Below are 13,591 nucleotides of genomic sequence, written 5' to 3'. Positions count from 1 at the left end.
CAACACAGCCCAGCAGTACCAACCACCAATGGGGGGAGGATACATGGGTATGGGCGGGTACCAGCAACATTTTAGAGGAAGGGGAGGGTATACAAGGTGCGGGGCTTTGGCCCCTAAGCACACCATCCCGGAGGGGGATTCCGGGCCTATCCACAACAGAGATTGCAAGGGGAGGGAGGAGGAGGAGGATTTCCATGGCAGGCGCGAGAACCGCCACAATGTTAGACGTGTGGACTAGTGGGTCACATTTCCCGCACGTGCAGATACAGAGCAGCACAACAAGGGTGGGGTGAGCAAGGGCAACTGTTGCGCTCACCTCGTCTCTGCGGAGGCGTTGGGGCATGGTTGCAGCCCTCCCGGGGGTGAGGTCGCTCGGGTCCGACTTTGCCCTCTGCACTTATGTGGTGATTGGTGATAATAGGTGATGCTGCTCGGGACTGCTCCTGCATGGAGAATAGGGGGCGTGATTATGCCAGCTTGTGCGCATGATCCCCCTCCAGACCCCTTCTCCCAAACTGTGGTATCCGTGGGATGCGCTGTCCCTGGAAAGCTCACCTGTTGATTAGTTTTGGCGAGCACTCCATCTTGCTGCTTCTGGCAGGGGCGCTTGTGTGATCTGGACCGAGTTCCTTCACTGGTCCCTTGCACGTGGTAGTCCAGTCCTGCTGCGACTAAGCCACTATACTTTAGGTAAGTGTTCCTGTTTGCCTTTGTCTTTCCTCATCTGTTTTCGTTGTATTGTAAAGTTTGTTGTCTTGTATTGCTGTCCATGCCACTTTTGATGTTTGTTCTTTTGCTTTCTTCCCTTGCAGGTGATATTGCCGGCCCGGCAAAAGCTGCTGAGCTCGAGTCGGCAGCCAGAGGGAATGAGGAACAAAGCTGCAGCGGTACAGTAGCTGTTAAATTGTTCACTAGGTGGCACATGAGGTTCAAATGCTGCGCAGCCCTAGGACGAATGTTCTAACCTTGTCTTTCTTCTTCTTCACAGGGTCTGAGTTTGTGGATGCGGAGTGCAGTGCTGCGGTGTCGGGATTAAGATCAGTGGATGTCAGAAGATGAGTCTGCAGATGAAGCGATGAAGCACCGGTTTCCTGGAGGTGAGTATGCAGGAGAATGCCTTGTTTCAAAAGTAAGTAAACTAGTCCAAGCGGCGGTGATCGTCACGTTGCACGCGAGTGTACAGTAACGCGAAGCACTGGCCTTAAGGATGGTGCAGCTTGTATAGCTGAGCTTCTGAAGCCATGACCACCAGGTTCAGCCTGCCTGCCACACCCAATGAGTCAGCACATGAGGATGTTCTCTGGAATAAAGGCTTTCAGCTCCTGGAAAGTTCTTGTAAAATAAAAGCACTCCTGCACTGAAATAAAGTAAAAGCACTCCTGTACTGAAATAGTGTTCCTGCTCACATCTCTATATGAGCCTGGCGCCAAAGGCGCCAGGACTGAGTCCAGCCAGGGCCCCTGTGTTTATGGGTCCCAAAGGAACATAAGTGTGTCAAGTAACCCATTGCCCCCATCACTAGATGGTGTGGTTTTTGTGTTATGGGGCCTGTGGCCATGACAGCAACAAAGCTACCAAGGGGGCCAGAACGGGTATTATCAACAGGCAGGACAACTGCCCACGGTGCAACAGCAAGGCATACCCCAGCCACTGGCGCAACACCAAACAATATCAGGGACATTACAACAACAACAACAGCAGCAAGCACAACAGCAGCAACAACAACAGAGCGCACAGACGGCACAACAACTGACACAATTGCAAGACGACTTACAACAGCCAATAGACACGGCAGCAGTAGTGCCAGTAACAAGAATGGGAGGGGTGACAATAATGGGACACAACCCTTACACTGGCAACGGACAATCCCTGTAGCTGCAATAAAACAGCCCACAGACTACCTTGTTGTGTCTCATCCTATCGGTAACACCTAACCCTGCAGAGGAACCTTGCATAAAGGTGGCAATAGGTGCAAGACTTTTTCCTTTCTGGTTGATACGGGGGCCACCAGGTAATGCGTACGGGAGCGGAAATACACTTTGTCAGGCGATGCCATGAACACTCAAGGATTCTCTGGGGCTCGAGAAGTGGTTCCATTCACTAATCACATCTCCTTATCTATTGGGGATCATGACCTTTCACTGCCCCTACTATACTCTAAACATGCACCTGTAAATATCTTGGGGTGTGACATAATGAGTAGATTGAACATGACCATCTCCTTCACAGACAAAAGTTATATGCTCCAACCAGGCATACACATGCTCACGGCAAAGCAAATGCTTCAGGCATGTTGTGGCAAATGCGTGCAGAGGGGGGAGCCTGTAGACCCCGAAGTATTTCAGTACGGGTCAGATACTCCATTGGCATGGTTACCAGGGATAGCAGGGAAAGTGTGGAGAAGACCAGGTGAGTACCCTTTTAAGCCAGAAACACCCACAGATGAGAAAGAAGGAACGTTTGTGTCAATAGACATAGAAGGAATAGTGGCACGAGAAGATTGGATTGCAGTACATGCACTAGACGATGAAGGAAAGGCATGGAGGGCAGTAATTGCACTAGCAGAAGGGTGTAGATTGACGCAAGTATCTGATGAGGAACTCTTCTCACAAGAAAAGGGAACAAGTGAGATGATGTTGGGAATGAGTGTGTACCTTTGGCCACATTTAACATGCAGAGAGGTGGCCCCGAAAATGGCTATGGCCTTAGAAGCACCCCTCCCAGCACCACCCCCCTTCTGCGAGGAAGACTTAGCAAAGGTACCAACTTCACTAAAATAAACTAAAGAAAGGAGAAATCCTGCCCAGGGTTAGACAATACCCACTGTCGAGGAAGCAGATGAGGGCATTTATGAGACAATAAGTGCCCTTATTGAAAGAGGCATCCTCATCCCATCTGAATCCCCTTGCAATACAGCTGTGTACCCTGTCCGCAAGGCAAACAGAGGTTCATGGCATTTTATACAAGATTTGAGACCTCAAATACTTGGTACTGCTGCTGTGGAAGCAGAGTACCAAGTAGCGGCTAACCCGGCCACAATACTCTGCAGCATTCCAGCCGAGGTTACACGGTTCACTGTGATTGACCTCAAAAATGCCTTTTTCTCGATACCACTGCACCCAGAATCCCAAGACTTAACAAGCTTCATGTATCGCAATACAAAATGGAAACACACAAGACTGCCCCAAGGGTACTGCGAGTCACCATCCATTTTCAACAGGGTGAGCCAGATGGATCTAGGGGGCATTGAGACAGAGAGTATGATCCTACAATATGTGGACGACATCCTCATCTGCAGCACCACAGAAGCTGAGTGCAGGAAGGACTCAGTTAAAATGCTCACTGTATTAGCAGAGAAGGGATACAAGGTAGATAAGGCACAATTGCAATACTGTCAGGAGGAGGTTCTGTACATAGGCCAACTGATATCTTAAAAGGGCAGACACATAGCGCCACAGACAATATTAAACACAGCACAACCACAGATAGTACTAGGATTACAACAGTTCCTCTGTCTTTGCAACTATTGTAGAGCATGGGTGTTTCACTACAGCACATACACAGGACCGCTGCTCACAGCCCTCAGGAAGCCCAAAGGGGAGAGAAAAAGCTGGGGTGGACACGGGAAAAGACGGATGCATTCAATGAATTAAAAGAAGCAATATCAACAGCACCAGTACTGGGTACCCCTGATTAGAAGAAGAAGTTTTTTATATTCTCGCACTCTGATAGGGTGGTCATGAAAGCAGTAGTCACATAAAAAACAAGCATGGGCCAAAAAACCAATTACATACTACAGCGTGCAATTAGACCCAGTAATGACAGGGCATTTTCCTTGCAAACAACACTTCGCTGCTGCAGCTTTCGCCGTAGAAAAAGCATCATCAAAAACTATGGGATGTTCCACAAAGCTTTATGTGGAGCACGCCCTCTTCGTGATTCTGCACAAGCCAAAAAGCACACTGACAACACAGAGAGCAACAGGGCACAAAATTATCCTCTCACGACCAGAACTAACAATAGTGAGGTGCAAGAATGTCAACCCAGCGCACTTCTTGGCAGAAGAGGTCAAAGAAGGAGAATATGCCCATAATTGTACAAAAGCTATCGAATACTACTCAGAAACACGCAAAGTAGAGGAAGATGCACTTGAGGGGGGAGAAGTAACAGACGGTCATCAACAATTGTCCAAGGTGATGGGGTGAGAAGAACAGGGGTGACAGTGGTAAGTCTAAGAGAAGACTGGACAAGCGAGGCAGTAAAATGCGTTAAACTGCCTCCCAATATTCAGCCCAAGCAGCGAAACTAGTGGCCCTGATATTAGTCCTTAGAGAGAGTGAAGGGAAACGGGTCACTATCTATTCAGATAGTGCCTATGTGACCTCAACTGTACATTCTGGCTTAGCAAGATGGTTGAGAAGAAGGTTCAGACGGGCAAATGGCACACTAGTACAGCACACTCTCCTCCTGGGGGAACTAATAGAGGTTGTAACATACCCAACAGAGCTCGCATTAGTGAAGTGCCAAGCACATATTAATGGGGAAGACCCAATATCAAAAGGAAATGAAGCAGCAGACTTCTATGCAAAGCACGCCTCATATTTTGTGGAAATATGGGACCTCCAAGAAAAACAAAAAGAGGGGAGGGGCAAGACAGATGCTAATTAAAGAAGGTTACAGCCACCTACCACAGACACAGGTAATGGAGCTGCAGGCAGCTGCCCCAATGACCAAAAAAGAACTTTTGGTAAAAAGAGGGTGCCCAATGTCCCCTACAGATGCCCTGTGGAGACAAAACAATACGGGGAAAGTAGTTATGCCTCTTGCATTATTAGAAATAGAATTAAAACAGCTACACCATCCTGCAAACACAGGAAAAGAGGTAATTGCGGCACGCATTAGGGAATCGTGGTTCTGCCCTGAATTAAATGCCCATGTTTCAAATTTTATCAGTAATTGCCTCACCTGCCAACAGTTTACTGCTGGCCGCACACTTAAGGTGATCAAAGGAGTAATACCCCAGCTCGAAGGCCCTTTCCTACACCTCCACATCGACTATGTCGATATGATAAACATATGCCAAGGCTACCTCTTTTCACAGTGGATAGAAGCAGGGCCGTGTTTGCACGCGGACGCCCTAAGGGCAGCCAAATTCCTTGTTAGAGAGGTTTTCCCAAGATGGGGCATCTGCAGAGTCCTTCGGTCTGACAACAGTCACCATTTTGCAAATGAACTCTTCCAACATATTACCACACTGCTAGGGATTAAGCATAAATTCTCATATGCCTATCACCCACAGGCCAACGGTATATTTGAATGCCTAAACGGACTACTGAAGGAGTGCATAGCCAAAACACAGCAAAGTACCAAGAAAAACTGGCTTTACTGCCTACCGCTGGCTCTGTTTCAGCTGCAGAATAAACCTGGGTCAGATCACCACCTCACACGCCGTAAGGTGGCGACTGGGTGCCAAATGCAGCTTCCATTAGCCCCGCCCACAAGTGCCATCCTGGATTGTGAGAGGACCACTGACATTTTCGGCAATTAAATGTATAAATATGTTAATTCACTTGCTTCTAGCACCTCTTTTATCTCTCAACAGATCCAATGGACACAAGGAAGGTCGGAGAATGATGAACAAGAAACAGACAGCCCTCACGAACCCGCAACAGAATGGCTCATTAAAAAGGGAGATAAAGTGCTCCTCAAGAACTACCAGCGCAAGTTGAATTCACCGAGGTTTACAGGGCCTCACGTAGTTGAGGCAGTAGTTGACAGGGCCATCAAGCTCGAAGGCAAGACGATCTGGAGTCATCTCCATGATATAAAGTCCTACCAAGCATCAACCTCACCCCAACGCACCAGCGACAGGGCCAACGCTGCCGCAATTACAGAGACACAGGATAGCAACAGTGCCCCACTAGCAATAACATCAAACACAGATATCCTCATGAACCCAAATAAACAAGAGCATACTCAGCACCCAATGACCAGACACTCACAAGTAATTGATCCCTTTAATTGAATTAATAAACTGAACATCATATATTAAATGATACAGAATTGCACAAGAACTACCCACATGAAAATGTATGATGCCCTGATGTAGATATGTCAATACAGTACGCACACACTCATTAGGAAATACACTGTGTTAACACTGTCTTAGCATATTCTCTTTTTCTCGCACATGCAGGGCTCTGCGTCTAAGTAAATGTGTTTCAATAAATGTTAGAAGTAGGTTGAAAAATTGATTTAGATGTTACCCCATTGAACACCCAGAAGCGCCGTCTCATCAATATATTCATGCGATACGAAGGCCTGCACACTCCAGACCAAGACCACCACGTGTGTATTATATTGCCTTTCTAGAATACGTAGCCCAAATGTACCCACATCTCTGCGACACACTACCCCTACGTGGAAATAGATCAATAGGGAAAATCTGGGAGGAACTATTTGCATGGGCATTCAATGATTATTTAGTAAATCGGGCTTGAATTACTTACATATACTAACCAAAATAATGCTTTTTATTGCGATTTTCAGTCGGACAACTCTATCAACTCATCAAATGATTGAACAAGGTGGTAAGAACTCTATATACTTACTCATGGCTATGTTAATAAAACTTGTTCTGACAACCGTGTGGCTCATGTTATCCACCGGATTGCTAGCCGCTGTCATTTGGCAGCTGCATTCAGTGCTGCTTGTCTCTGCAACCTCCAATACAAACATTCCCCCTACCCAAGCTGCAAGGAGCACTGTGTCAGGTGGTACGACCAGCACATATGGAAAGGTAAGGAGCGGTAAGCATAGTGTTGGCACTGATGTTAATGGGGTTGACACATATCTCAATGGTATAGCGCACATCACAAACAACATATGTCAAACACATGTCAAAAATTGGTAAGGACACAACACGGGACAGCTTGTTGATCCCATACGCCATGAGTTTTTCCAGAACCTTTGTAGCTACAGAAGTAGCAGCAACAATGACGCGATGCCTCCTATGTCTCGCACTGATCCAGGCGCGAGGGAGGTTCCAAGGGAAGACAGCAACACTCTGGTGGAGATCAAAGGCAACATACCCATACGAGGATAGCTTCATTAAGACATTGCCTATGTTCGACAAATATTGGCAACACACTCCAGCTCTACGGTATATAAATAACGGACCAGAGAAAGTGGAAACAAAGGAGGTAACGCTGAACTACCTGCCATGTAAATGGAACACCAAGGAACGGGCAGAGAACCCGGCTGCTGGGACAGTCCCCAGATGTTGGTGTTTGGAAAGATATATACTAAAGAAGGATGGGTAGATGGAGTGGTGGGAAGTAAGCCATTGACAAAAGCTGCAGTAAACAAGGTGCAGGGAGAAAATGACAAATGTCTCAAAGAGCGTGCTTGCTGACGTGGCCAGATAAAGAAGACGGACCACTAACAATCATCCCCCTAACAACACAAACTTCATGTTGCCAACATGACGGGGATATTGAAGTGGGGACAAACGAAGGATGCAGGCGGAAAGAGAAGATAGGAGACATGGGATCAGGCACGGCGGTATTGATGGACCATTATTGGGCATGAGGATCAAAAGCATATGACAAACTATCACCTAACTGGGGAGGGATTTGCTCACTGGCTCATGTCAACGTACCCTCGCTAGCAGTGCCCCAGAAACATGTCAAACTAGACTTCCCGAAAATGGATGAAGGCAACAAACGATCAAAGAGATAGTTATCACCTACTATACTGCCATCAGGTCCTGACATCACCAAAGCTACCACATTACGGAGAGTAAAACGACAAGGGAATTACCTATGGGGCAAATCAAAAACTGCGCTCGACGAAGTACCACGATCACATCGGCTGTTCAGCAGGACTGCCATGTTCCTCTCAGCAATAATACACCCAGGGTTCCAGACATATGCAAAGGAAAAATGGCTCCAGATAACATGATGGGAGCTAATGATGACAATAAACTCAACAGTGAACGGGTTCAACGAAATAAAAGAAGAGCTCCAAGCTATATGATTAGTGGCCTTACAGGGTATGTCTTAGATCGGCTTACAGCTATGGAAGGAAGAGTATGCGCAAAGACAGGAAGTTCCTGCTGCACGTTCATACCAGAGAACGACGAATTTAACGGGACATTATCAGAAGCAGTGTCACAATTGGCAAAGATTCACGCTAAGATGGAAGAAGAATCCAAAAGGCACAAAGAAAGACAGAAGCTGGTTCTCATAACTCTGGTCCTGGATGCCATCCTGGCTTGCGAATGGTTTAAAAATAGTGGCGGGAGGCCTGATACTGGGGTTGGTCTCACTACTTGGGATAAAAGCATGCATGGCAAAATCTAAAACGACTGCAGAAAAAAGGATTGGGATGAAGCTACTTCTGCCAACAGACGATGACCAACATACAGACAAAATGTATATGGAACGAGAAAGACTAAGACAAGAGCTAATGGAATCAGACATGTATTCACCATCAATGAAATTAAAGAATCCAAGGAATCCTAAGATATATTTAGGAAAATGGGTTAATTGCAAGCCTGGAGGGGGATGCGGGTATATGTACTGGTCATTCGAGGATCACGCAAACCACTATGGACACCTGGCTGTGATCACAAAGGTATGGCACCTGAGAGATAAGAGGAGCAAACGTTTTGTGGTTGATAAAGCAACCGGAGGGGGGACTGAAGGGGGAAAATCTGAGAATCCCTTCCCTCTCGATGGGACCCCCAACCAGAAGAAGCATCCCCGGCAAAATAATCATTGACCATACAAGATTGTCCCCGGTCCCACCGCTGCCAGCATAAGCACAATTCACGAAGGGTACCCAGCCACTCGACCATACAACCACGCTGTGGTACGAACTCTATCCAGCCCAAGCAACGACAACCAAGACCGAGCTGAAGATGATTATATGGATCGAATTGATTAACGCTCCCACAAAGCCATGCTGCAAGTCGTTAGAGACTCCATGGTGACATAGCTGCATTAGCCAGGAAGAACAAGTGCAACCTGCACAGTCGGGACACTCCTACACAAATCCACACAAAGAATATACGCGTACAGTTCTAAGAGCTAGAGGACCGTGACCTGTACATACTGTCTGCACGTTTGTTATTTTGCCATATAGGTTTGCTAACGCACTGCAGAAAGCAAGAAGTCAGAAGAGCTTGTGTATATGCTTGCAGATGCCACATGCCACTAACCCTATGGCTGGACAGGAGCACTTAAGAGACCTGACCAACCATGACAAGCCCTACCCTATGGACAAATATGTCAAATGAATAACCAGAGCTGAAGTAGGCCTCAGACAAATCCAGCACACGAGAATCATCTTGCGGAGATCCCGAAGCTGCAAGCTGCTGAGCAAGCAAAATAGTCCTGGCGGGGACTTCTACCGCCAAGGCCGCGATGTTGCAAGTGACATTCCTCACTCACTGTGTCACGATGAGCCCAGCTACAGGAGAGAGTACTCCAAGCTAAAATACAAATCAAATCGAAGTAATTCGGCCTCACCAGCGGTCTCCTCACACGTGATCCGGCCGACCTGTCATGATGCCAAGGCCTAGAATCTGGGAAGCTGCAGCCGTCTCATGCCGGGGACTGAGCTTGCAACAAAATTGTAACAACACACCTACAATATGCGCTGCGACTGAGATCGGCAAGCGGTTCCATCAGGCGAGTTTAGCGCAGATTGAGTATGTGAGTTCACTGTAGTTCAGAGTGTGTGCTAGCTGTGTTGTGCATGCTATATTGGCTTTGGCTCCCAGGTATTTCACCTTCTGTGGGGCCCATTTGAGTCTGTGTAATTCTGCCGGTTGTCTAGTTGCGTCTGTTAATGGGAATATCTGCGACTTAGCAGCATTCAACCTTATACCAGAGTTTTCCCCAAATACACATACTGCTTTAAGTACTTGTCGCAGGTGTTTTTCTGGGTCCCTTACATATAATATTATGCCATCGGCATATAGAGTTATAAGCTCTGTTCTACCGACTAATGGTATCCCAGCTCTGCTGAATTTCACCCTCAGCAAATCAGCCAGTGGTTTGATTACCTGTGCGAATAATAGCGGTGACAATGGGCAGCCTTGCCTTTTGCCCCAAGCCAATTCCAATATTGATGATAACGTCCCATTAAGGCACACCCTTGCATAAAATGGTGTGTATAGTATACAGACCCATTGTATAAGGTTTGGGCCAGACCCATAGTTGTTCAGGACTCTGAACAGGAAAGGCAAATACCTTCTGTATCTTTGGGAATTTTCGCAGTAATCTTGTAGCATCAGTGGATATTCGAAGCTGTGGACCTTCTCTGAACAAACCCGGCTTGGTCCTCGTAGACCATATGTGGCATTAGTGGATTGAGAGGGATGGATAATATTTTCGCGAATACTTTTGAATCAGTATTTGAGGGATAGTGGGCGGTAGGAGCCGCATTCTTCAGACTGCTTCCCGGGTTTGAGTAGTAGAGTTATGATCGCTACACAAGTTGTCGGGTAGCTTGCCCACTTCCAATGCCTCATATTGCGTGTAGTCGAGGTGCCAATATCTCCACAAATTCTTTATAGAATTCGGCTTGTAGACCATTTGAGCCAGGAGCTTTTCCTTTTGGTAGGGCTTTGAGGGCCGCCTTTATCTCGCCCACTTTCAGGGGACTGTCCAGGGCTTCTCTAGCTTCTCCTGATAAGAGTGGTGGGTATTCCAGCCAGATAGGTGTCTATTTCTTTTTCGGTAGCTGTGTTTCGGCAAGAGTATAGTTTAGCGTAAAAATCCTAGAAGACTTTGCCAATCTCTTCTTGTCCTATAACAACTACTCCATCCTCCCTGGTTATATGATATGGCATTCATAACGCGACTATACACACGTGTTTCAAGGCGCGATGAGGCAAAGGAGGGGGAACTGGGGGAAGACAGAGACAACGATCCTACTAGTCCTTGTGACATTAAGATTGCGTTCTACATGGGACGCTCGCGCTTCAACTTTCTCCCCAGACCATCTGTGCTAATAACTTGCCCGGTCTTTTTTGCTCGCCATACCTTCATGCAGCCGCTGGCCTATCAAAATAGCGCAGTTCACAGTCTGCTGCCACCCGGAATTCGTCTACCAGTGTCTTGATATCGGATGCCATCTGTGCTGCTGGGACCATCGCATACCGTTCCTGGAGTTCAGCTAACGCTTCCTCTTTTCTCCCGAGTTCGCTACGTATATCCCTGAGTACCCAGAATTCTGTGGACATAGCAGTGCCCCTAATGTATGCCTTAAATGCTTGCCATAGGATTGCCTGGCTGGTGACGGACCCATCATTGTTATCAAAATAGTCAATGTTTTGCATCAGGCTAGTTTTATACACTGGGTCTGTCGATGCCATCGCCTTGAACCGCCATGGTGCACTATGCGGGTTGGCTTCAGGAATAACCATCAGTAGCGTTATCGGGGAGTGGTCTGACAACGTTCTAGGGAGAATTGTGGCTTTTGTGACCCAGCTTAGCGCCCCATGTGCTACTAACCATAGGTCGATTCTACAATGCATGTTGGGAACCGACGACTAAAAGGTATATGCCCGTTGTGTTCCGTGGAGAGAGCGCCAGGCGTCCCTCAGACCTAGGTCTACAATGTGTGTGCGTATCACGCGGGCCGCTCCAGTGAGGGATCTAGAAGTACTTGCTGTGCGGTCTAAGTCCGCATCTAATATGGTGTTGAAGTCTCCTCCACAGAGAATGTAAGCTGTTGGGTACTTAGCGCATTTCTGGAAGACCTCGGTGTAGAACCCCTGATCGTCAATATTGGTGCCATATATGTTAATCAGCAACACCTCTGTGGTTACCAATCTGCTGTGTACCACCACAAACCTGCCTTCAGGGTCACTTTCCGTCGCTAAATGGGTAAAGGGCAGTGTCCTATGTACGAGTATCATGACTCCCCGGGCTCTGGTGAAATATGATGTATAGAATCGATGATCTCCCCCCCCCCAGGTGCAAATTGACCCACCTGTTGCCCAAGTAAATGCATTGCCTGTAAGTATAATAACCGTGCCTCTATTCTGTTGACATATGCCATTATTTTCTGTGCTTTCACAGGCATACCAAGACCTCTAACATTCCAGCTCAACAGTGTTCTCTCTTCTGGGTTCCTTTCAAACATCTAAACCGTTCTCCTTTCCCATGTTGCATACTCCAATATATAGTTGCAATATGGGTTGCAGACCTCAATTGTAATATTACCCTAAAGGACTCCACACCACTCGTATGGACTGATCACCATCTTTTGTCCCTAGAAATCAATGTCAACAATATAGAGCCTAAAAAGCCTGCCATTGCGCCACCTTGTCCAACCAGGATTAAATGAAACATCCAGCTTTAGAAAAAATCATTGTTATGTAGTGGCCGGGGCTGCCAGGGGAGACAAGTGAGCCCTGACAGGGCCCCTCCTCAAAATGAGATTTCGGAGCCTGCTGGGGCCCGGCCCCGGCCGGCTCCGGGCCACTTGAAGCCCTGGCCATAAGCATTCTAAAGCCCCTCAATTCTATGTATTCTCCACAGTAAATGCCTGCATCACATAGGATTGCAGCATTGTAATGCATGCATACTTGCACATTTTATTCAGAGGATGCTTGTGTGAAACAGTTCTGTGATGTGAATACAAGCAGGGCAATACACAGATGTTTGGTTGTCTTGAGCAGGTAAGACATTTTCAAGCATCAGGGTGTTGTCATTGTTCAAGGACTCCTAGATTTGGGGAATAAGGGGTGTTTGAATGAATGTTGAAAACAAGGAAAGCGATTGTTTTATAAAAAATAGGGACGAACATGGGTACAGCTTTAAACTGAATGACACCACGCCCCACCCCACCCCCTTTCTCATGTAGAGTTCTCAAATACACCCGTTTCACTTTGCAGTTTCCATCCTATAAGGGAAGCCCTCCTTACGCACTCGCCCCACTCTCTACCTGGCTGGGTGCCTGCTCCACAAACTTTCCTCCCTTCACCCCTTTCTTTCCCGGAATCAGTCTTTCCCTCACACCTAGCCACTGCTCACCTGCTTCACAAACAAATGAACCCCTCTCTCGAGCTGCCCCCGCCGCCCACCCCCTCTCTTCTGCCTACTCGGATCGCAAACATCCTCTGAGAGACCGACCCAGACTCACCTCTTGGCTTCTGGGGTCCCACCCTGGCCCGTCACAGCACCCTTGCTCCCATGCTTCCTCCGTGAGAGGGAAGCCGGCCGCCGTTGTCCTTCTTCCCAGGTGTAATCCGAGCCGCAGGCGTTGAGTTGCAGCCGTGTATGTAATGGTGAGAGGTGCCGGTGGCGAATAAAGGCGGGGCGGCAGGACGCTTACACATCCCGCTGCACAGATCAGTGACACAGCACTGGCGGGTGATTAATTTTGTTGGAAACACGTACAGCCGAATTTCAACAATGTTAGAGCGAATTTATTTCTGGCATCATATACGATACGCCGCGTGATAAATATAGACCCACGGAGGCGCGCGTTATTATAGGGCAGAAGTAAGAGACAAAGGAGGACACCAGAAGCCTGCCTGTCATTGTGGTTTGACGTCACGAGTCACACACCA

The 13,591-nt window shown here is 47.5% G+C and overlaps 1 protein-coding gene across 1 annotated transcript in view; it reads right to left on the bottom strand.

Moving 5' to 3' along the window:
- TRPV4 (transient receptor potential cation channel subfamily V member 4) overlaps window positions 1-13,263 on the bottom strand; it is an 848,481-nt gene extending 835,218 nt beyond the window's left edge. The window contains exon 1 of the mRNA XM_069619410.1: window positions 13,162-13,263. The gene's annotated coding sequence lies outside the window, so the exon portion shown is untranslated. The remainder of the gene's footprint in view (window positions 1-13,161) is intronic.
- Window positions 13,264-13,591: the final 328 nt, after the last annotated feature.

This window comes from Ambystoma mexicanum, chromosome 10 (genome assembly GCF_040938575.1).
Source record: "Ambystoma mexicanum isolate Mex_15411 chromosome 10, UKY_AmexF1_1, whole genome shotgun sequence".
Classification (NCBI taxonomy): Eukaryota; Metazoa; Chordata; class Amphibia; order Caudata; family Ambystomatidae; genus Ambystoma; species Ambystoma mexicanum.
The sequence above is the reverse complement of the archived record's forward strand: the minus strand, read 5'-3'. Positions and strand labels throughout refer to the sequence as shown.